Below are 22,677 nucleotides of genomic sequence, written 5' to 3'. Positions count from 1 at the left end.
TCAGGGTAGGTTGGCGAACCAGTTCGCAAACTATAGATATATGAGTTTCAGAAATACAAGAAGGTTGGCGAACCAGTTCGCAAATCATGAGTTCAATTAGGAACATTTCACAAACCATAGATATGTGTAGTAGATGCTCAACTTGAGCTTGTAAACTCCGAATAAACCCTTAAGGAAAATCGTGAAAGCTCAAAAAAACAACAGAGACAATATTATTCTCTGAGTCTCTCTAAAAATATAGAGAAACCTTTTTCCCAGGATTAGTCAAAAAACTTAACAAGCTTAGGAGAAAAGCTTGTTTATATAATACAACTTAAGAAGTAATATGGAACCAAAAAATTCATATCTCTCCCCTCTTTAATGAGATCAAGAATCTTAAAAGTTAAACGACATGGGCCGTTGGATCACTAAATTTTAAATCTGAGCCGTCGGATTTCGGAATATTCCAAAAATGATTCCCGTGGGTGACTTTTTTGGTTACTCGACGAAAATGCCCTTTTATCTTATAAGAATTTACAGAAAAAATCTATCTCTTTCGTATCGCAATTCTATCTTGGGTTCCACCGTCACCACCAGCAACACCATCATCACCCCCGCCACTATCATCACCATTAGCTTATGCAGACACGGATCTCGTTATTCGTATGCAAGCTTCGTGGTAACATCAGAAACATCGGCTCCTCCATTAACATATTTCTGAACCCTAGAACTCAAATTTGAGCTGATGAAGATGGTGGTTCAGAGATAACCTAACTGATTGGGTTTTCATCTTCTTCAAAATCAAATTAGGTTTCAATCGAATTACTTGATCAATTTATGTTCAATAAAGTTACTCAATTAACCTTCATTCATTTGGCTGATGAAGGTATGCGTTAAATTTCCAATTTCAATCTTTTGTAAAACTGGGTGTTATGTGTGGTTTTGAATGAGAATGAATATTAAATTTCTCAATTTCAATCTTTTAATTGATTATTAGCAACCATAGTGTCATGCTTGCATTGATTTCTTAATTGTTAAGTTTGTAACAACACAAGATTATTATATGGATTTTTCACATGCGCAACAAGTTTACAAGTTCGTAACTCAGTTGAAGAGCATAAAGCAGAATCAAGTTTAATTGTTGATTCTGCAATTGCAAGTCTATCTCTTATTACGTTACTGATGCAGCTATACTGAGGGCTATGGTGGAGGATTTCTGGGCCATCAACTATAGAAGTGTTTAACAATTCAGTGCAAGTAAGTATGTTAACTAATCAAACTATAAACTAAGCACAAGCTGTTGATATTTAAAGTTAAATACTACATGTCATGCTCAAGTAAGTACAAATGTGTAGGATGTGTTATTGGTGGACCTTTGCCCCTTTTTAATGAGTACCATTTGAAAGGGCAGAGTAGATTGATAATATCATTATTAGCTTGAATTTGCTTGATCAGATTTGGAGTTTTCAGATGACTATTTATGGTTACTCTTTGTGTATTGTTTCTTTTTCAGATAACTTTTTAGGGGTATGCACAATTAGTGACAGCGGTTGATGTTGTTTACATGGTTTATGGAAAATGCATGGATGGTGGATTCAAATCCATCTTTTCCATCGACTTTTTGAAACTTCATAAAGGTATTTGTAAATGATCACAATATATAGTCGAACATAGTCTTTAAGGAAAGAGCATATTGTGGAATATAACTGGATGTGTTTGGGCCGAGAATCACTTACAATATGTGTCCCCTTAGAACAGTGGTGATTGAAAGAACAGATTCACTTAGGTGACGACCTGGGGCAAGATAATGTTCTCCGTGTTCTTTTTTTTTTTTTTTTTTTAGTTTTTTGTAGTGCATCCTTTGCTATATCAAATTGAATTGGCTTATACTAAAGTTAACAAATTGTAATACTGATTTCATTCATATGACATGCATGTACCATTTCATTTACAACTTCATCCAAATTGTAGAAACTGCCTTTGACTATAATCTGAAATATTTAGATTATTGGAAAATTCATATGATTCCTGTTTTTGTGAAGACATACGGAAAATGCATGGATCATTGGTTACGTTATGTGCCACAGGGATCCTTCTTTCGTCATTTTTTTTTTTTTTTTTGCTCTTCTCCCCTGCCCTTCTTCACATATAGTTTAGTAGTTTTGCCAGTGGCCCTCATTTCAGTCCGTATTATATGTCTGCCTAATGGATTTATCTACACTCATGTAGGCACTTTCCAAGATTCGCTCCAGCTCTTCGCAGTGGCTACCCAAGAACTCTTTTAGGACTTTGATCATATAACCCCAGTTGAGGCAGGTGAGACCTGGATGACCCAGGTTCACATCATTCAAAAGTGATATAAGCTCGATTCTGTAGGGCCTAATGATGTGACTAAATTGATAAGTTCTGGATGATAATGTAAGGAATGCCTCCCCACTGTTAAAATTTCCATGGTAATGTTTGGTTTTGTTGGGAGTGGCCATTTAAGTGGGTAAACATAATACCGCAGTGTTATTGTTTGGTATTTTTGCAAAGTGCAACGTAATCAATGCTTAGATTCGGTTTTGTTGCAAACTGCTGTGGCCGTGCACAAATGAATATTAAGTGAAAATGTTTGCTAACGTGCAACATACGTGCATTCTACTTGTTTATATAATACAATTTAAGAAGTAATATGGGACCAAAAAATTCATATAGTCTCTTAAAACAACTTAATAAGTAGAAACTTCCCACCGTAGGACTAATAAGGTTTTCATTTACAAGAGAAAACAAGACCTTATTTATCTCCCCCTTTTTAAGGCAGGCAAGCTTAATTGAAATCCTTACTCTTTTTTTGGTTAACCAAACGGAAAATGGTTCACCAAACGGATTAGGGACTAAAATGTTAAACAAAATAGGGACTGTTTAGTTAAGAAATATAAATAAGGATTGAAACGCCTAACAAAATAAGGACTTAAAAATAATAATATATAAAATCATTTATTTACAGAAATGCCATTTTTATAAAAATAAAAATAAAAATTTTAAAAACTTCATATCTTCCGAATGGTACCTTGGATTTTTGTGAATTTTATATATTTGGAAAGCTCTTTCAATCACCTACGCAACGAGAATAAACAACCATATCAAATTTTCACTTTTTAATAGTTCTCCGAAAATAGCTACAATTTAAAGGTAAATTGAAAAAGCTTATATACTTTTTATATGTTGCTTATATAATGCTCAAATACTTCACTTGATATACTATGAAATTACTTAGAAGAATCTATAGATTTTAGTTTTGATACGAAAGATTACCTTTGTTTCATCAAAAGTGATACTTTAATTTTTTTTCTTTTCGTTTTTACCTAATATTACGTTAAATTGAAAACTAAAATGAAGGCACCACATTTCATAAATGGAATGAAAAATTAATGTTGTCGACGTGCATCGCACGTGCTCACTACTTGTTTTCTTGAAAATTTTAAAAGCTTTTGACCAAATTGCAACTTTCTGGCGGGATGTACAAAAAAAAACATTAAAATAATTATGAAAAAGAAATATCATATTAGTATCATATAAAATATTGTTGCTTCAAAAAACAAAAAAATTGTTAATTAAATTTTGCATAGATATTTAAAATTTGGATAGAATTTTGAGAAATCAACATATATTAATTTAGATATATGAACTTCAGAATTCATACATAAAAGTCAAATTCCAGAAAATTGAAATAACTTGAAGAATGATTAAGCATGTAGCATAGAATATCTAGTAAAAAGCTAAAGTGCCTCCCTCTCTGCCCGCGGAGTAAAGTAAATTGTTTCTCATTCTAAAACGGAAATGTTGAGCTTACCAAGAAAAAAATCCCAAAATTTCTCCCAACACTCAATATTTTTAGGACCCACCGTCCAAAAATGATGGCGCAGCTTATCCCCTGGTTTTCATATCTGTGAGAAGAGGTATAGGGGTTACTCTTTCTAAAATGGTGTCTCTTGTTTTTTCATTTTTAGTTTTTTGGAGTAGGTAATTTTCTGATGAAATGAAATTTGGGTCTCAAATGAAACATAGCCACATCCAAAAAAAAAAAAAAAAAAAAAAAAAAAAAAGTGCCTATGGATGGAAACCATTCATCAACTAACCATGTATGTTCCACCGCTATGTGTGTGTTTTTTCTAGGCCACTTTGCCATTAGTGTCGATACAACATCCAAATATCGTCCATTGATCATTATTTACTTTATGCAAGTGTACAATGATATCCCCATAATTTCCACGTTTAATGATTTTACATTGTGACGGAGAATCCCTGAAAAATGAGTTTATGGTTGTAGCATTATATTTCTACATTTGGTCAGACAAAGCTATGGTCAATGGGGTTCATTCATGGCCATTCAAAACAAACCCCGAGTTCAACAAGTGTGATCCAGCCACATATCACTTCAATAATTTTGCATGAGCATTTACCATAATTAGTACTCATAGCGTCCCAAATTCTTTGACTAAGCTCGGATCCCGAGGTCGATTTGGTAAAAGAACAATACGCAGTATTAATATAATCCATCCGTCCGTCGACGTCATGTTCAAATAAAAGAAATTGATGTTACATATCTCTGACCACACAAATTTCCTTTCCTCGGAGACAAGTAATCCAAGAGCACCACTCAAAATTCCGAAAATCCATCTTAAGGCGGACCCTCGAGTGTTGTCATCTCCAACTTTTCTCCGGTCCATCTCAAGAGCGCCACTTAGATTTTGCACCATTTTTTTTTTTCCTTCCCCCCCTTTTTCCTTCTAAATAATAAGGCCCGTTCCTATGGGGTTGGCTAAACCCTCCATTTGTCATGCCAGTTGGTCTGATAAGCTGGTCACGCCATTATAGGGAATAATTTAAGCGATTGAGTCTCCACCGAACGATTGAGACTAAATCGACAGGTTTCATGAGTGCTACAGGTCTTGTAGTCGCCGGTTATGAAATGGTGAAGTAACAACTATTTCCCCCCACGTCTCCCTATAAATGGAATAAGTAACGACTATTTCCCCCCAGTCGGTCTTGTAGTCGCCGGTTATGAAATGGTGAGACCAATGCTGAATTGGGAATACGAACTCGAGATGAGTGGCGAAGATGGAAACGAAAAGATTTCGAGTACGAAGTGTATTACCAAATTCTTACAGAGTTTCTAATAACTCGTGTGGGATGTTAGGCTTAATATTAGTTTTCATGGATGTTGTCAAGTTTAAGGTTTAATGTAATGAAAAAACTAATTTAAGTTTTAATGTAATGAAAAAACTAGATCAATGTGTAATGCAAAAACTAGAAAAATTTCGTTCACCATGAGTTTTAACTACTACATCTTCATTATTAACATTAAAGTTGATACATTAATTAATTAAGTGGCAATATTTCATTGTGGTCTTCATCTTCCTCATCTTCAGCTTGAACTCCAAATTGTTTTTCCAAATTTCTCTGCTAACATGTCCATCTCCATCTCCCATACCATATATTGTCTGGGATTCATTGTTGTGGTGTTTGTATTTAGAATCTTATTCTTGTCATAGTCTGAAAAAAATTCTCTTTAGTTTGCCGATGTTTTTTCATCTCCCTAGTCAAGAAATGTGTAATGCAATGTGTAATGCAAAAACTAGAAAAATTTCGTTCACCATGAGTTTTAACTACTACATCTTCATTATTAACATTAAAGTTGATACATTAATTAATTAAGTGGCAATATTTCATTGTGGTCTTCATCTTCCTCATCTTCAGCTTGAACTCCAAATTGTTTTTCCAACTCCTCTGCTAACCTGTCCATCTCCATCTCCCATACCATATATTGTCTGGGATTCATTGTTGTGGTGTTTGTATTTAGAATCTTATTCTTGTCATAGTCTGAAAAAAATTCTCTTTAGTTTGCCGATGTTTTTTCATCTCCCTAGTCAAGAAATGCCGGTCTACAGCTCTTTGATTTTTGGCAATCTTCTGATTCTCTATCAAAGTATTCAAAACACCTTCACTTGGTTCTCCTTCATGGGCAGCTTTTCTCGCTGCTCTTGCAGCGTTTCTTCCTAATAATTTTCTGTTAATCGCAGCATTGACATTCAAGTTGGAGTTATTGTTGTTGTGGTTTCTGGTGAAGAAAATGGATTCTCCGAAGGGGGATGAGATGATTGAGATGGTTGTGAAGATGGCGTTGGAGGTGAAGAAGTGTATGGTGAACTTGCAGGTACATTCCGCATGTTTGCTAACACTTCTGGATTATATTTAGGTAACACTTTCAAAATATGATAACAACCTTCATATGCAAAAATTTTCCCATGTTTATGGTGCCAATCAGTTCGACACTTTCGTTCGACATCAACATCGACAAGACCGCTCGCTCGAGCACGAGCAGCTTGCATTAGAGCAGCGACATACAAGGCAACTTGGGTGTTGATTATAAAGAAGCGACCGGACAATCCATTTGCATCACGATCGTTGATGTTCATAGTTTCATCACGAAATTTAGTAAATATGTTATCCCACAACTTAGTAGATTGTTGATGGGCACCATCGACACTATCTTGTGTATATGACACATAGTTTCTGCAAATGCTTTCATTTTCGGCTACGGTAAATTTTGCACCCCTGATCTTCTTAGTTTTATTAGATTGAGTATTAGATTGAGACATATTAAAGAAATTATACAATACGAGTGAATGAAAGAGTTGGATGATGAAATTTGTTTTAGATTAACAAATGTGAAGAGTATAGAAGAGAAGATGTGAGTTAAAATGGTAGAGGAATGTGGTATTTATAGGGGGAAGATTTATGGTCGTTGGATCAGATTCCACTTAGCGGTGTAAACTAGACCGATCGGTCTTACAGGAACCTCTAGTGGTGTAGTAAACACCTAAAGGTGTAGACTTGACCTGTCTAAGTGGAAAATTTTCTACTTAGCCAGGCCGGTTTGCCAATTTTCCAGCTCCATAGTGGGTGCAAAAATGGCAAACTCTTTGATTTGCCACACCCATAGGAACTGGCCTAAGGAGTATATATATTAGATGCAAAAAATTTCGATGAAACGTGGTTCCATACTACGCTAAAACCGTCCCTCTCACAGAGAATGAGACACAATATACTCATAAATGTGCCTCTTGCTAGTTCTCAGAAGGGCGTGTCCCATTTTTTGTGAAATGGACGGTTTTGGTGTGGTTTGGAACCACGGTCCATATAAAATGAATCACTACTTTATATGGAAAAAGAATGTACAAAGTTTTATCTGTTGTAGATTTATAGATAGATATTTGAGCAAAAACAGTGTCCCAAATCAATATGGAAAGGAGCAAAAACAAGTAAACTCGATTGCATAGGCGGCTTCCATGCTAATATCAATGCCTTATCTTCTAAACCCATTGGTGGTTCTAAAACCATTCTTGTGTTCGAAATTCACCAACTCCTCTTTTCATAATAAGTGACAAACTGGAATTGTAGGCTCATTGCCCATATTACTTTTCCTAAGTTTGATAAAAGATTACAGGACCAAGTTTTAACTAAAGCAGTCATCACTAGAGATAATGAATTCATCTTGTTAGAAAGGTCGAGAATGAGTTTTTAATGGCTTTACAGAAGTACCAATTGAAGCATGTTGCGTTCTTGCTAAGTAAAAGATTGTAGTAGCATTTTCGGGTTTCAACATTTGCACACAAGTAAGCATTCCATATTTTAAGCCGCCAATAAAACTTATTGTATAAAAACTCATAGGAATAGTAGGACTATTCACCACCATGTATGCTTTAAAGTGCTCAGACGTATCATATATAGTAATCTTCCACGGTAGTAGTAGTAGTAGTTTGAGACAATTTATTAAAGCTACCCACAAAATTATCATTAGTAATCCTCAAATAACGAATCTCATGACATATTAAGTTTACCCTGATGATAATTTAAAAGCCAATGATCAACTTTAGAATCAAAATGTATGGCGGCCACGTCACTTCCGTTAGTATCAGCAAAATTATGAAATGAAAAATACCTTTCAAATTTTTGAGCGAAACCATTAGGAGTCGTACCATTATATCGCGGAACATCAACCTTGGGAGTACGGGAAAACTTTCCTGAAGAAGGATTTTTAACAAGGTTAGGAAACTTATTCATCCGCTGATCTGAATCGTTCCTAGAACCAGAAACTGAATCGGGGTCGACAATTTGATCTAAATCCTCAATCTTAAATGGTGGAGTGATACCCATGACTTCGTACAAAAGTGCAAAATTGGAAATTGTACGAGCTTAAGCCGCATCACGATCAATTGATTCATCATCAAATCGTAAGAGCAGAGATGTCATCAGAGTTGGTCTGAGAAATTTTGAGAACGTCTTTTATTGTTTGTTTCTCACCTAGCATCATTGGTAGAGGTTACAATAAGTGAATTTGATACCAATTGTACTGTAAAAGTAATGGGATGAGATTATATTATTTGTTTCTCACCTAGCCCTCAGATTTTAAAATAAATATGAAAAGTAATGGGTTGAGACTATGAGTAACAGAAATAGCAAGAGGTTAGGGCGAGTATGGGATTAGCGCACATTATGGGATATAACGGTGATATAAATAATATTGAACGGGGAAATTTAGGATCGTCGGATGAGAGCTTAAAACGGTGGTGCATTTTCAGCCAAGATTTATGTTTTACATCTTTAAGGCACCCTAATAAGAATATAAACCGTCGATCGCTATAAAAGATTCATACAGAGCCATCATATTTTAAAAAACACATTTTTTTTGTAAGATACCAATTGTTACTCATAGTCTCATCCTATGCAAAACCCTAGTTTTCACTTAAAATCCATCTCCATTTTGTTCCTTTAACTTCATGCAAAATACCACCAGTAATATGGTGTATCCCACCCAAATAACATGACAATAATTAAATATCGAACTCATAACTGAAAACTGGTAAAAAGAAAGAAAAAAATGTAATTATAAAATAAGCCAAATCAGAGAGAGTAATACCTGAGATAAAAGATTTGTTCGATGGGGAAAGGTTTGTTCATCTTAGTTTGTGTGGGTTTTATATGAGACCGTATCATAATTTTGATTCCTAAGAAGACGCGAAACAGATGTTTTGAATGATGAGATGAATGAGTTAATATTGAAAGTAATGGTGGTGTTAATGGTTTGCATTTTTCTGTACCAGAATAAATAGGTTAATTTAGAACGCAAGATGTGGTTATGGAAGAGTCTCTTGGATCATAGTAAAAGAATATGGAACGTAGGATGATGGCGCAGAAAGGGAAATCATTTTGCGCCACGATTTATCTCTTTCACTTTTCCATATCTTAGGAGAAGTGGGAGTCGTCGATCGCTGTAAGAGGTCCATCCAGAATCGTTAGATTTGGTAAAACACATTTGTTTTTGTAAATCTGATGGCTTTGTATGGGTCTATTGTAACGATGGACGGCTCATATGCTTCTCATTCTTCTCAGGATAGAAAACATAAAACGTGGCTGAGAATGATGCCCTCTTTTCAGCCCCAATCCAACGGCCAAGCTCCCTTCTCGCACTTATTCTCCTTCGGTTACAAAAACTGAAATTAAGGCATTTCCCTTCCCTTATTTGCCGGTTACAGAAACCACGCATCTGTGCGTGGTTTTATAATTTAGATTCATCTTTGAAGGAACAACACTGAGTTACTTCGATGCGTTTTCTTTTTGATCTATAAATGACAATGAGGGAGACATTGATTCCCATTGATGCGTTTTTCATTGATTCCCGCTGAAAGACCCTGATATGCGCCTCAAATCCTTTTCGAATTACTCGCATATATCGGATGGGAGCGTTGGAGGTGGGTTAATTCTCAGCCGAGATTTATCTCTTGCACCGAGAGGCAGTTTGGAAGGAATATGAACCGTCGATCAGTTAAAAATAACCATCCAGAACCGTTAGATGGTGTCAAAACCATTTATTTTTAGATAAATTTTGATAGCAAGCTACATTCTCTCTGAAAACAGAGTCTGAAATTTCCCAAAAAGAAAATAAGGTTTTTCATTAACTGTCGAGTTCATACAATTAATGAGACTTAAATAGTCTCACCTAAAATAATTATACCTCATGGCTATTATTACATTAGTCACTTAATGTGAAATCAAGGAATGTTATCCTAGTTTAATTAATTTCAAATTCTTACTAAACTAGCGTCACTAAAAGAAAATGCTGACAAAACTAAAAGACTCAATCCCATTACAATTCCACGGGTATATGACAAAAAGTTATTGGAAATATGGTCATTTCCCTTGGTTATTGATTACATTCAAATTCCCAAATTATACAACATAAATTTTTAAAATTTACAACCATTACAACAAAACAACTTGTATACAAGAAATTACTTAGTAATATTTCCATAACAAAGTCACCGATAAAAACTAACCTGATTAGATAGATATATTGTCAATGAGTTTCTAATCTTCTAATTCGAATACCCATATGATTAGTTTTTTTAATATTATCTCAACTAGTTTGTATACATATACAATTCCTACGCACTATGGATAATTATATTTATAAAAAACCAATTTAAAAAGAAGAGAAGAATTTAGGAGAGTAATCTATTTACTTTAGACATTTAATAGAGTTTAATCCAATGTTATATTATAGAGATTATGTAAGAACTCTGATCATATTGGTTGATGCACTAGGTAAACATTTCTATGAATTTTGTTGCCCGAAATAATATCAATGTTTTCTTGAGTTTAGTATCTACTTAAGCAATCAACACTTACTTAATTAAATGAAATTATTTGAGACTGGCAGATTCGTAAAATTTTAAAAGTTCTCCAATCATAATACAAATAAATTATATCGTCTTCTTAATTACTATGTGACTTGATGCAAGACTTAACATAAATAAAGATTATGGATAGCATAAATAAAATTTCTTCTAATTTTTTAAAACTAATATATGATGGGAATAACCAAAGAAAATGATGAACTAAAACTCAACCAAATTTTCAGAGCGTTGGAATATAATCTAGGAAAATGGTTTAAATTTTCAAGAGATATAAAAGATGTTATTTGGAAATTATCTAGTTTCCATATTTTTATAATTTTTAAATCTGTACTGACCGGACATGATGGAGTGTGCTTATCTTTCTGAAGGGATGTACCAACTCTTTAGTTCCACAAGCACCGAAGTATCCCTAAGATAAAGGTGTGGTATGAACTTGTGGACTGGAAGCTTCTTCGCATAAATGGTTGCCCGAAATTACTGTGCCTATCAAAATGTGGAATCTTGCAATATTCACTAGTTTTCCAAGCAGTAGGAAGCACGCATCTGTCTTGATGTGTTTAAGAGAAAGTTAAATAAATATTAGAAGTTTGTGTGTTCTTTTGGTCAAGAGTTTGTTTCCTTGAACCAATTAGGGTTTAGGCCTCCCTTAGTTCCTCAAATCCCCAAAGGGAAACAAGGGTTTTGTTAGCTCTCTCCTTTTTTGTCCCTTTCGAAAATGAACTCTCGAAAGATCTTCTTCACTCTCCACTATTTAACACCTTCACTGGGATCTACATTCTTCATCTTCTGGGTTAGGTCAAACGTCTCTGTGTATTTTCATTTCCATGGAAATCTGCCTTGTTGATATTTGAGTGATATGAAGAAGAAGAAAAAACGTTTCCTGGGGTGGTAAGTTATTTTTGTACTATTTTGTTGTTTTTTTTCTCTTGATTTTGTTACATTTTTTGGGTAGTAGTATAAGGATTTTTTTAATGGTTACGAAGGGTTTTTTTTGTTACGTGATTTATGAATATCATTATTGTGCCAATCATTTATTTTAAACCTTGACCCCTTAGCATCACAAACTGATATATGCGAGTTAAAATACTGATGACGAAATTGTTGGCATTTTGGCCTCTTTTTGACGATTTTGATGTAACTTGGTATGTGATAATGTTTATAGAGTAAAGGACAATTGATTGGGTTTAAGAGGTTGGTTAAATGTTGGGTACATAATTTTTGACTATACCAACTTAATATATTTAAATTTTTTTATAATAATTAATAATACGTACATATGTCGTACTGTGATTAGGTGGACAAAAGGATACGAATAATTCTTTAATATATTTAAATTTTTTATGATAATTAGTAGTACATACACATGTCGTATTATGATTAGGTGGAACAAAATGATACGAAGAATTTGGTCAGAGAGGATCCAAAGCCTTAATATTAAAGCTGATGAACAATATCAAACTTGACACTCATGATAAGAGCGGAGAATGCAGAAACATCCTAATATAAGCTAAGTTTCCAATTTAATGTTAAGTATAAAATTTGTTTAAAAGTTTATGGTTACTAGAATGAACCCAAGATGGAAAATACAATATCACGATTTGCAAGTAACATATGTACTCGGGAGCAAACGTCAGATAATATTACATTGGAACATGAGGTTATTTACTCAGTGAAAAGAAAAGTAGGTAGAGTAGGATATTTTACACTGGAGTTTTGACATGTTTAGGTATTTTAATAGGCATGAATAAGCATTTATTAATGACCTCAGGAAAAAAAGTTGTATTAAAACAAATAATCTCATTATGAATATTCAAGAAATTTATACTTTTCAGTAAAAAAAATTATTGATATTTTCCTTCTAGAACCATCAACAAAGAGACTTTCTCGTTATTTCTTTATAATTGTTACAAACAGAATATCAAAGACCGATAATAGTGTTCCACAAGAGCTCATTAATTTACCCAACTAGACCGTTATTTCTTCATATGGTTATTTAATTTTCAGAACGAAAGACGACTTTCATTTGGAAAATAATTTTATAAAGGTGGTTCATTCGTTTAATGAAGTATTAGGAATGTTGGTGGAGTTTTATAAGCTTGGTGTAGTGTTTAATAACTATACACCTCATAAATTTTGCAACTAAATAGAAGGAATGTAAAGGTGAGAAGAGTGAACCTAAAAAAAGTATTTAGGTATGCTTATATTTTTTTTGGTAAACTGACCAGTTAATTCTTTTTCCATGTATAAAGTTTTTCATGGTGTATAATACCCAATATTCGGTAGTGATTGGCTGAACGAAATAAGTTTACCCAACACCACCATAATATAAAGATTTTAACACGTATAAGATTGCTCAGGTTATCTTTCACATCACCACCATAAGATAAAGATGTTCTCAGGTTATCTACTCAGGTTATATTTTCAATACCCACTTCTTGATTTTCATGTCCTGAGAAGATGAAGATGTTTGTAATGAGGATAAATAGGATTGAAACAAAGAAGAAATTGTGCCATAGTGATGAAGAGATCACAAAAAAGAAATGCCTCTTCATCAGCTTTTCACCCAAGTCTCTTTCGAACAATGGTGGTTCAATATCCATTTTTGGCCCAAGATTTCTTAGAATTTATCCAACTGAGAGTTCAAATCGTTGGGATCTTAGACCAACTCATAATCATAACATTATAGCCATTTTAGCCGGTTCATGACCCGATAGACCTACTGGTACTCTTCACCCTTATTGTTTCTACCGAGGAACATGGATACTGACCCAAGCGTACATACTGTAAGGTACCCACCAGATCGTAATATTGCTTTATTTGGAACATGAAATTATCTAATTCCAAATTTGATAGAGCCCTTTCAAATTCAAATATCCAGTTCCCTTATGTTAAAATATGATCAACCACTATAAAAACATTTATCCTTTGCTTGCTTGAAAAGGTTAGGGAAAACATTATAACCAAATGAGCATTTCTAATCCATTAGTCATACCAAAATGAATCATGTACACTTGAATACGAAATAAAAGAAAATTAGTATTAACTAAATAATTTTTCACCAAAATGATAAGTAGTGACCCGTAAACCTAATATAAAGTAGGCCAAATGATAGTGTTGATCATATTGATAATTTCTGCAAACATATAATCAATGAGCAAAGTAATACGTAAATTGACGCTACAATCATTACTATTTATGGTTTGACTAGATGATAGTAGATTTTTTAAATCCCAAGTTCTTTTTCTTTGTAACATTTAAAAACAAATTTAATTACATTTTTCGTAGACCAATCTATTTCATCAAAAAGGGTTTTATTTTAGGCTTCAAATCTCATGTGACTAAATCCTTCATGGCCCTCTGTCCCGCCTAATTAAAATGAGAGACGTATACATAATGTAAGTTATCATAAATTAACTTAAAACCTTAAATCGATATTACAAAGTTACTTAATATATATAAATTAAAATGGGAACATATGGAAATCAACCTGTTTCCGAGTGGCCATTTGATTAATATTTCTTATGATTAGTGAAGATACTAACGATGTATAATTTTTTTGGAACAAAACTAAATTGCAACATGCCGGAAAATGTAATATAAGTTTGTAATTGCAGCTTTGATAAAAACAAGGATTCCAACTTTGTTCGATGAAAATAATAATCAAACGAATAGAGTCTAATCCAACATTATATCATATAGATTATCCAAACACTCTGATCATATTGGTTGATGCACTAGGTAAACATTCCTAGGGTTTTTTTGCCCAAAACAATGTTAACATTCTTTTGAGTTTAGTATCTATTCGAATAATCAACACTTACTTAATCAAATGAAATTATTTGGAACAAGCAGGTTCGAAATTTTTAAAATGTTCTACAATCATAATTAAAATAAATTATATCATCTTTTTACTATGTAACTTGATGCAAGACTTTTCATAAATAAAAATTATGATTAGCATAAATGAAAATTCTTCTAATTTTTAAAAAATAATATATGATAATAATAATCAAACAAAAAATGACGAATCAAAGGTCAATCAAATTCCCAAAGCGTTAGAATATAATCTAGGACAATGGCTTAAATTTTCAAGAGAGAAAAAAATGGTATTCGAAAAGTATCTAGTTTCCGCATGTTTATCCTTTTTATGTCTATACTGACGTAACTATACCGATCCAATATATTAAAAATGTTTTATAATAATTGATAATATGTACATGTGCCATATTATGATTAGCTGGGACAAAGGGATAGGAAGAATTTGGTCACAGAGGATCCAGAGCCTTTATCTTAAAAATGATGAATAATACTAGAGCTGACATCCCGAAAAATAGGTCATTTGTCGAAAAATCATAAAATACGGGAGTAATGGACTTCTAAAATATTGGTCTGGGTGAAAAAAACACAAAAAAATTTAGTCAAATATGGCCTTTACTTTAAACTTTGTTATTTATCTAATCCTTTTCTCTCTCATATTTTTATCTCTCCAATTAAATTTAATCGCGAGAAAAGTCTTAACTTCCGAAATATAAGTAGGATTTTAATAAAATTTATATTTTTGGAAAGAACTCGAAAAATCTACCAAACAAAATTCATTGTTGATATGGAATTCGAAAGAAAAAAATTAAATTTGAAACCAGGCCGATGATACATTATGCACCCAGGTGCATCTTGGCCAAAACTTATTTCCTAAAAAAATGTGCATGATGCACCCAGGTGCAACTTGTCTAAAAATCATTTCCTATAAGAATATGCATTATGCACCCAAATGCAACCTGACCAAAATCTATATCATATCATAATATGCATTTTGCACCCAACTGCGACCTTCACAAAACCTATTTCCAAGAAAAATATGCATTATGCACTCAGTTGGATCTTGTATACTTCGTGGATAAATTTAGGTTTATCCTACTAATCACCTGCAATATATTATTCCCAACCAAAATCACTAGTTCATATTCTCAGGTAATAAATCTACCACCACTACTATTACATTCACCATCGAAACATCAACCAAACACAAATATTAAAGAATAAAAACAATGAAATAACAAAAAAAATCAGAAAAAATATACGTTACACACTCGAGTACAACCAGGTCAAAACCCATTTCCTGTCAAAATATAGATTATGCACTCGCGTGCATCTTGTGTATTTCATAGAACTGATCGAAAATCTAGATCTCTAATTCTATTTCCTTTCAACAGAAAAGCTGACTAAAAATAGATCAAAACTAATCAACATGTAAAACTATATTTTATCAATATTTCGACACAAAATTCTGATACTATGAGAAGCAATACCAACAAGTCAACCAAATTGGATACAAAATTATGAACCAAATCCGACAAAGATTTCAAATCCACAAAACAGTACCAACCATTGGCACATCGGATCCAATCATTTTATACAAGATCAAATGGTTAAATTAATGTAATATTCAGCAATTACAAGTACCGTATAATGGTTGCAATAGAGAAAAATTAAAAAATTTATAAAATTAAGTACTCCATAGATAAATAATGGTTGTGAATTATGAAAAGTAACACCTCATGTTCATCAAATCTATGAGTACGAGCTCTCACTCTATAATCCCAAAGTCAAATAAAAAAAATTTGAACTCGCAGCGCGAGTTCAAAAAAGAATTCGCAGATTTGCCACCGTCTGATATTGGAGATGTGACGTCACCAATTGAAGACTTAACCCAAGTTTATCAAAACTAACTACGGTATCTTTGACGAATATTTTTTTTTGGTCGGTATATTTTGTCGAATATTTCATGTATTTATTTTTTCTCGATGATTTCTAGATGCCACATTTGTTCATTACTTCTTAAAAAGCGGAGTCTAACAACCACACCCAGTATTTCGCTTAACAATCTGTATATACTAACTCCAATATACTTTCAAGAAAATCAACCAGACAGTCAGACTCAATCTTAAGAAAAGTATATCAAAGAGTTATATTTGCAATCAAACAAATAGGAATTTGCGAGCCCGATTGAATATAAGAAATAACTTGGACGGTATCAAAAAACAATATCCAAGTGTCAGTCGATTTAATCAACAACCCAAAGGTCGGATTCACAAACTGATTGAACTTACGCACAACCTGTGATATTTCAATTATATAAACAAATATAATGCGCAAATGAAATAACACATACACCAGAAGTTTTGTTAACGAGGAAACCACAAATGCAGAAAAACCCCGGGACCTAGTCCAGATTTGAACACCACACTGTATTAAGCCGCTACAAACACTAGCCTATTGATAAACACATTCATGTGTCTATTTTGATCTCAATCATCTATGTTGTTAGTGCTCGATGTTGTATTTATTATGGTTTTTTATGTCTTTGTAGGTGTTTTTGGAGAAATACACTTGTTGAGAGAAATTGGCTCGAAAAGCGGTATTTGTGCTCATGGGAGAAAATTACTAAAGGCACCCCCAACATGTGTTAAAGGCACCCTGGAAGTATGTTGGAGACATCTGGAGAAATGATATTGCCACTCGGAAATTTTACTGAACGGACCCCAGTTTTAGATAAGGGGCACTCCACTTATAAGGGGCACCTCATTTACTATCCGCATCCCCAGAATTACTATGGGAACTTCATCCCCTAGCTTGAAAATCTAGTTTTGGCGGGAAGAAGTATTCTTCTCCTGTGAGTTTGCTTACGAGAATTTTTGAAGGAGAGTTTCACAGGATTTGGTCTGGCAGTTGTTTGATATGGATAAACAAGGAGAGTGACGTGCTGGGACCTAAAAAGAGAAATCAAATATTCGTATATTTGGAACTTATCCGAAAACAGAGAGTGGAGTTATTTTCAGAAGTTTTGGATTCTTTTTATGGAAGTTACGTGCAAACATGGAGAGGAAATCTGTTGGATGCTGTTTTATCGAGTCGGAAGGTTGGATTAATACCAAAGACGCGTAAACAAAAAGGAAAGAATCGAAGAAAAGAAAATATTCTCAAGACTTCTGGTGATAGAAAGATAAGATTATTCAGAGAATTAGAGGTGTCGTTTGCTATATAAGAGGTCTAGTCGAGTCCCAGAAGGGTGATCGAGTGATTGGGGGTAGTTAGGAGATTGCAGAACGGAGAAAGAAGAGTTGCAGGAAAGTATTTTGCTGGTGTCGAACCGAAGAACAAGAAGAACATTGGACTTGATGTGTCAGTTGCATAAATTGTCGCAGAATCAACAATACAGACAACTGTTGTTCTCCAACGGTCTTATCTTTTCTGTTTCCACTGTAACACTCGATTGCAGTTGAGATATAAATGAATAAAATTATTAGTTGAACCACATGAATGTGAGAATTGGTGGAATCCTTACTCTCAGTACCTCTCGATATTGTGACAATATTTTATATATATTTTTTAGTATTAAATCTGAAATCAAATCTTTACAAGTCTTTGAACGAACTTTATTTAATACTTAAAAACTACATCACCTACTCCAAGTTAACTTCGGACTGGAATGTAGTTGATCCCTAACCAATCTCACACTGATCAAGGTACAGTCGTGTTCCTTACGCCTCTAGAACCACGCCGGATTCTGCGCACTTGATTCCCTTAGCTGATATCACCCACAACTAAGAGTTGCTACGACCTAATGTCGAAGATTTGGTAAACCAATCTGTCTCACACAGAAAAGTCTATTGAATAAATAAATATGTCTCCCACGGATATACCTATGAGTTTTTGAGAAAGCAGGGGTACAACAACCACACCCAATATTTCACTTAGCAATCTGTATGGACTAACAAATCCAATATACTTTCAAGAGAATCAACTGGACTCAATCTTAATAAAGTATATCAAAGAGTTATATCTCTATTTATCGATTCAATTCTTACTCAAGCAAATAGAAATCTGCAAGTCTAATTGAATACACTTGAACGGTACCAAAGACCAATGTTCAAGTATCAATCAATGTAAATCAACAACTAAAGGTTGGATATTCTAATAGATTGATTCAAACGCACAAACTGTGGTATTTAAATTATATAAAAAAATATAATGCGAAATAGAAATAACACAGACACCAGAATTTTGTTAACGAGGAAACTGCAAATGCAGAAAAATCACGGGGCCTAGTCCAGATTGAACACACACTGTATTAATCTGCTACAGACACTAGCCTACTACAAACTAGCTTCGGTTTGGACTTTAATTGAACCCCAATCAATCTCACATTGATCTAAGGTAAAGTTATGCTCCTTACGTCTCTGATCCCAGCAGGATACTACGCACTTGATTCGCTTAGCTGATCTCATCCACAACTAAGAGTTGCTACGACCCAAAGTCGAAGACTTTAATAAACAAATATGTATCGCACAGAAAAGTCTACTGTAATAGATAAATATGTCTCCCACAGAAAAACCTACGAGTTTTGTTCCATCTTTTGATAAATCAAGGTGAACAGGAACCAATTGATAAACCAGACTTATATTCCCGAAGAACAGCTCAGTATTATCAATCACCTCACAATAATCTTAATAGACGCGGCGAAAGAAGATATTGTGGAATCACAAACGATGAGACGAAGATGTTTGTGATTACTTTTATATCTTGCCTATCAGAGATATCAATCTCAAGCCAATATTTGCGATTGTACTCGTACGATAGAAACAACAAGATCATATCACACAACTACGAGAAAGTAGTATCGGTCTGGCTTCACAATCCCAATGAAGTTTTTAAGTCGTTAACCTGGTTTTCAAGAAGAAACCTAAGGTTAAAGGAGAATCGACTCTAGCTAATACAACTAGTATCACACAGGAGGTGTGGGGATTAGGTTTCCCAATTGCTAGAGTTCTCCCTTATACAGTCTTTCAAATCAGGGTTTGCAATCAATGTTAGATTAGTAACAAAGCATTCAATATTCACCGTTAGATGAAAACCTGATTAGATTCAAGTTAATATCTTTCAACAGTTGGATCAAAAACTTAGCTTGTTACACACAAATGAAATGCACGATTTTAGGTTTGTGTAACCGTACCCAAACATGTACATTTGTTAGTTCAACAATAGTTAACCAAATGGTTAGCCATATGAGCACTTTCATATCAACGATATACTTCTTCACCATAACTAGTTCAAATGACTCAAATAAACTAGTTAGAGAGTTTTTCAATTTCTTAGATCTTATAGAAGTATACAAGACATAATCGAAGAAAAAATGATTTGATTCACTCGAATCAATTCATGAAATTTATAGCCACGGTTTGCAAACTTGCATTCCTTAGTTTATAAAAGTATAAGTTCATAAATAATCGTCTTTAGAAATAACCAACTCAAGTACGCGGACTAGGTTCGCGGACTTAAGTTCCCGGAAGAAGTTCACAAACTCCAGCAGATTTTCTCGGGATGAGAACTTCCGCCAATTCGCGGACTTGGTTCGCGGACTGGGTTCACAGCTCTTGTTACGGTTTTCCTGATCAATAAAGTACGCATACTTTGGTTCAAGGAATAAGGACTTATACATATATGTATTGCTACAAAATGCTTATATCCAACATTGGTTATATATTTTAAACTCTCATTTCAATCATTGAAACATTCTTAGAGGATGTTATATAGTTGTTATTCACAAACCATTTTTCTTCAAAGCCATTTTCAAAGTGATTGAAACATAACATGACTTTCGTCACTATGTAAAGATGAACTTTGCCAAAGCGAAAGCTTACCAACACATATTTCGAGAAATAGATAGGCGAGATAAACTCGGCTCGAAATAACAAATGTGTATAATCAAAGTATATATAGCAAAACGATTTTTGTCTCAAGATATGATATAGAGTAGATATACTTTTGAGTGATAGATAAGTTCAAGTCTCCACATACCTTTTAGTCGATAAAGTTTTACCAGTTCCTTGAGTAGTTCTTAGTCTTGTATGATGATCGCCATGGAGTTCTTGATATCAACTACACTTTCTATCCTAGTCCGAGACTTAGTTATAGTAGACTAGAAATCAAGACTTATAGTTTTGATCACTAACATTGACAAACATGCTTGAGATAACAACGCATGCGAGTTCGACCGAGCAGTGATCTAACAGTTTTGTTCCGTCTTTCGATAAATCAAGGTGAACATGAACCAATTGATATGCCAGACTTATATTCCCGAAGAACAACCTAGAAATATCAATCACCTCACAATAATCTTAATCGTATAGTAGCGAAACAAGATATTGTGGAATCACAAATGATGAGACGAAGATGTTTGTGACTACTTTTTATCTTGCCTATTGGAGATTAAATCTCGAGCAAATCTTAGTGAAGATAGTACTCAACACGATAGAAAACAGCAAGATCAGAACACGCAACTACAGAGAAAATAGTTGGGTCTGGCTTCACAATCCCAATGAAGTCTTTAAGTCGTTAACCTACTGGGTTTTGGAAAAACCTAAGATTAAAGGAGAATCGACTCTAGTCGCAACTAGTATCACACAGGAGGTGTGGGGATTAGGTTTCTCAGTTGCAAGAGTTCTCCCTTATACAGTTAGACCTCTAAATTTAATAGCCTTGGGACCACTAAATTTTATTAATTTAAAGAGATATTAAATTATCGATAAATTAATAATTTATTATTTTAAAAATAAATTAATAATATATTAATTTAGAGATAATTCCTATTGATAACGTCAATAAATTGAATTTGACTCATTTAAGCTGAACGATTTGGAATTTGAAATATTCTATTATTAACTAGAAAATTAGATATTCATCCATTGGAAATTGTTGGTCAATAGCCGTAATTAAACCATTTAAATTGTTGGTCAATAGCCGTAACTAAGGATGAAATACAATTAGATTTGAAATTTAAAGTAAAACAAGAAACTATTGATTCATATTTTCCTAAAGTTTGATGTGTATAAAAAACTTTTCAATTTTCTTATTAGTAATTATTAATTTATATAATATTTGGGACCTATACATAGTTAAGGGAAACGTATTAAATTATTATATTATCGAGATTATTATTTTAGCACTATAGGCCTAAGAAGGGATACCAAGAAATTTTATTATTTTAGCGAGATTATTATTTTAGCGAGTATTAATTTACAGAGGTTCTACTGTATAGTCTTCAAATCAGGGTTTGCAATCAATGTTACCTTGGTAACAAAGCATTCAATATTCACCGTTAGATGAAAACTTGATTAGGCTCAAGCTAATATCTTTCAACCGTTAGATCGAACTTATATTGTTACACACAAAAGAAAAGTGACTTCATTTAGATATGAGTAATCGTACCTAAACGTGTACACCTTTTTTGGCTCAACAATAGTTAACCGAAGTTAGCCATATGAACACTTTCATATCAACCATATTCATCTTAACCATAACTAGTAAAAATGACTCAAATGAAACTAGTTCTAGAGTTGTTCAATTGTTCATATTCTCATAGAAGTATACAAGACATAATTGAAACAAAATCGATCTTGATTCACTCGAATCAATTCATGAACATTATAGCCACGGTTTGCAAATGATTGCATTCCTTATTATATAAATGTATTAGTTCATGAAAAAACTGATTTTTGAACATAACCTATTCAATTGTGCATACAGGTATGGATACCTAAGTGGCCGAACTAATTTTGGGCTTGCCAGTATGCAAATGGGTACGCATACCACCAAACTCAGTTAAATCCTGGAACTTGAAACTCACTTCACTTCGCATACCGGTATGCATACTAAGTTCTCGGACTTTTGTTAACCAACCAGTACGGTTACGTGTATGTATACTATGGTTCCCGGACTTGGAATAACTTGCAACGTTTAGCATATAAGTACGTATACTGTGTTATATCCAATCATGGTTATTTGTTTTAAACTCCCATTTCAATCATTGAAACATTCTTAGAAGACGAAAATAGCTGTCTCACAAAAACTATTAGCTTCAAATAAATTTTCAAGTGATCGAATGACCAATACGAAACAT

The 22,677-nt window shown here is 33.6% G+C and overlaps 1 long non-coding RNA gene across 1 annotated transcript; it reads left to right on the top strand.

Annotated features, from left to right (window-relative positions):
- The first annotated feature begins 547 nt into the window (after window positions 1–547).
- LOC113323735 lies at window positions 548–2,553 on the top strand. The gene is made up of 4 exons (XR_003347794.1): window positions 548–865; window positions 1,168–1,236; window positions 1,493–1,616; window positions 2,209–2,553. It is a non-coding gene; the product is annotated as an uncharacterized LOC113323735 (long non-coding RNA).
- Window positions 2,554–22,677: the final 20,124 nt, after the last annotated feature.

Source organism: Papaver somniferum, chromosome 11 (assembly GCF_003573695.1).
Source record: "Papaver somniferum cultivar HN1 chromosome 11, ASM357369v1, whole genome shotgun sequence".
NCBI lineage: Eukaryota > Viridiplantae > Streptophyta > Magnoliopsida > Ranunculales > Papaveraceae > Papaver > Papaver somniferum.
The sequence above is the reverse complement of the archived record's forward strand: the minus strand, read 5'-3'. Positions and strand labels throughout refer to the sequence as shown.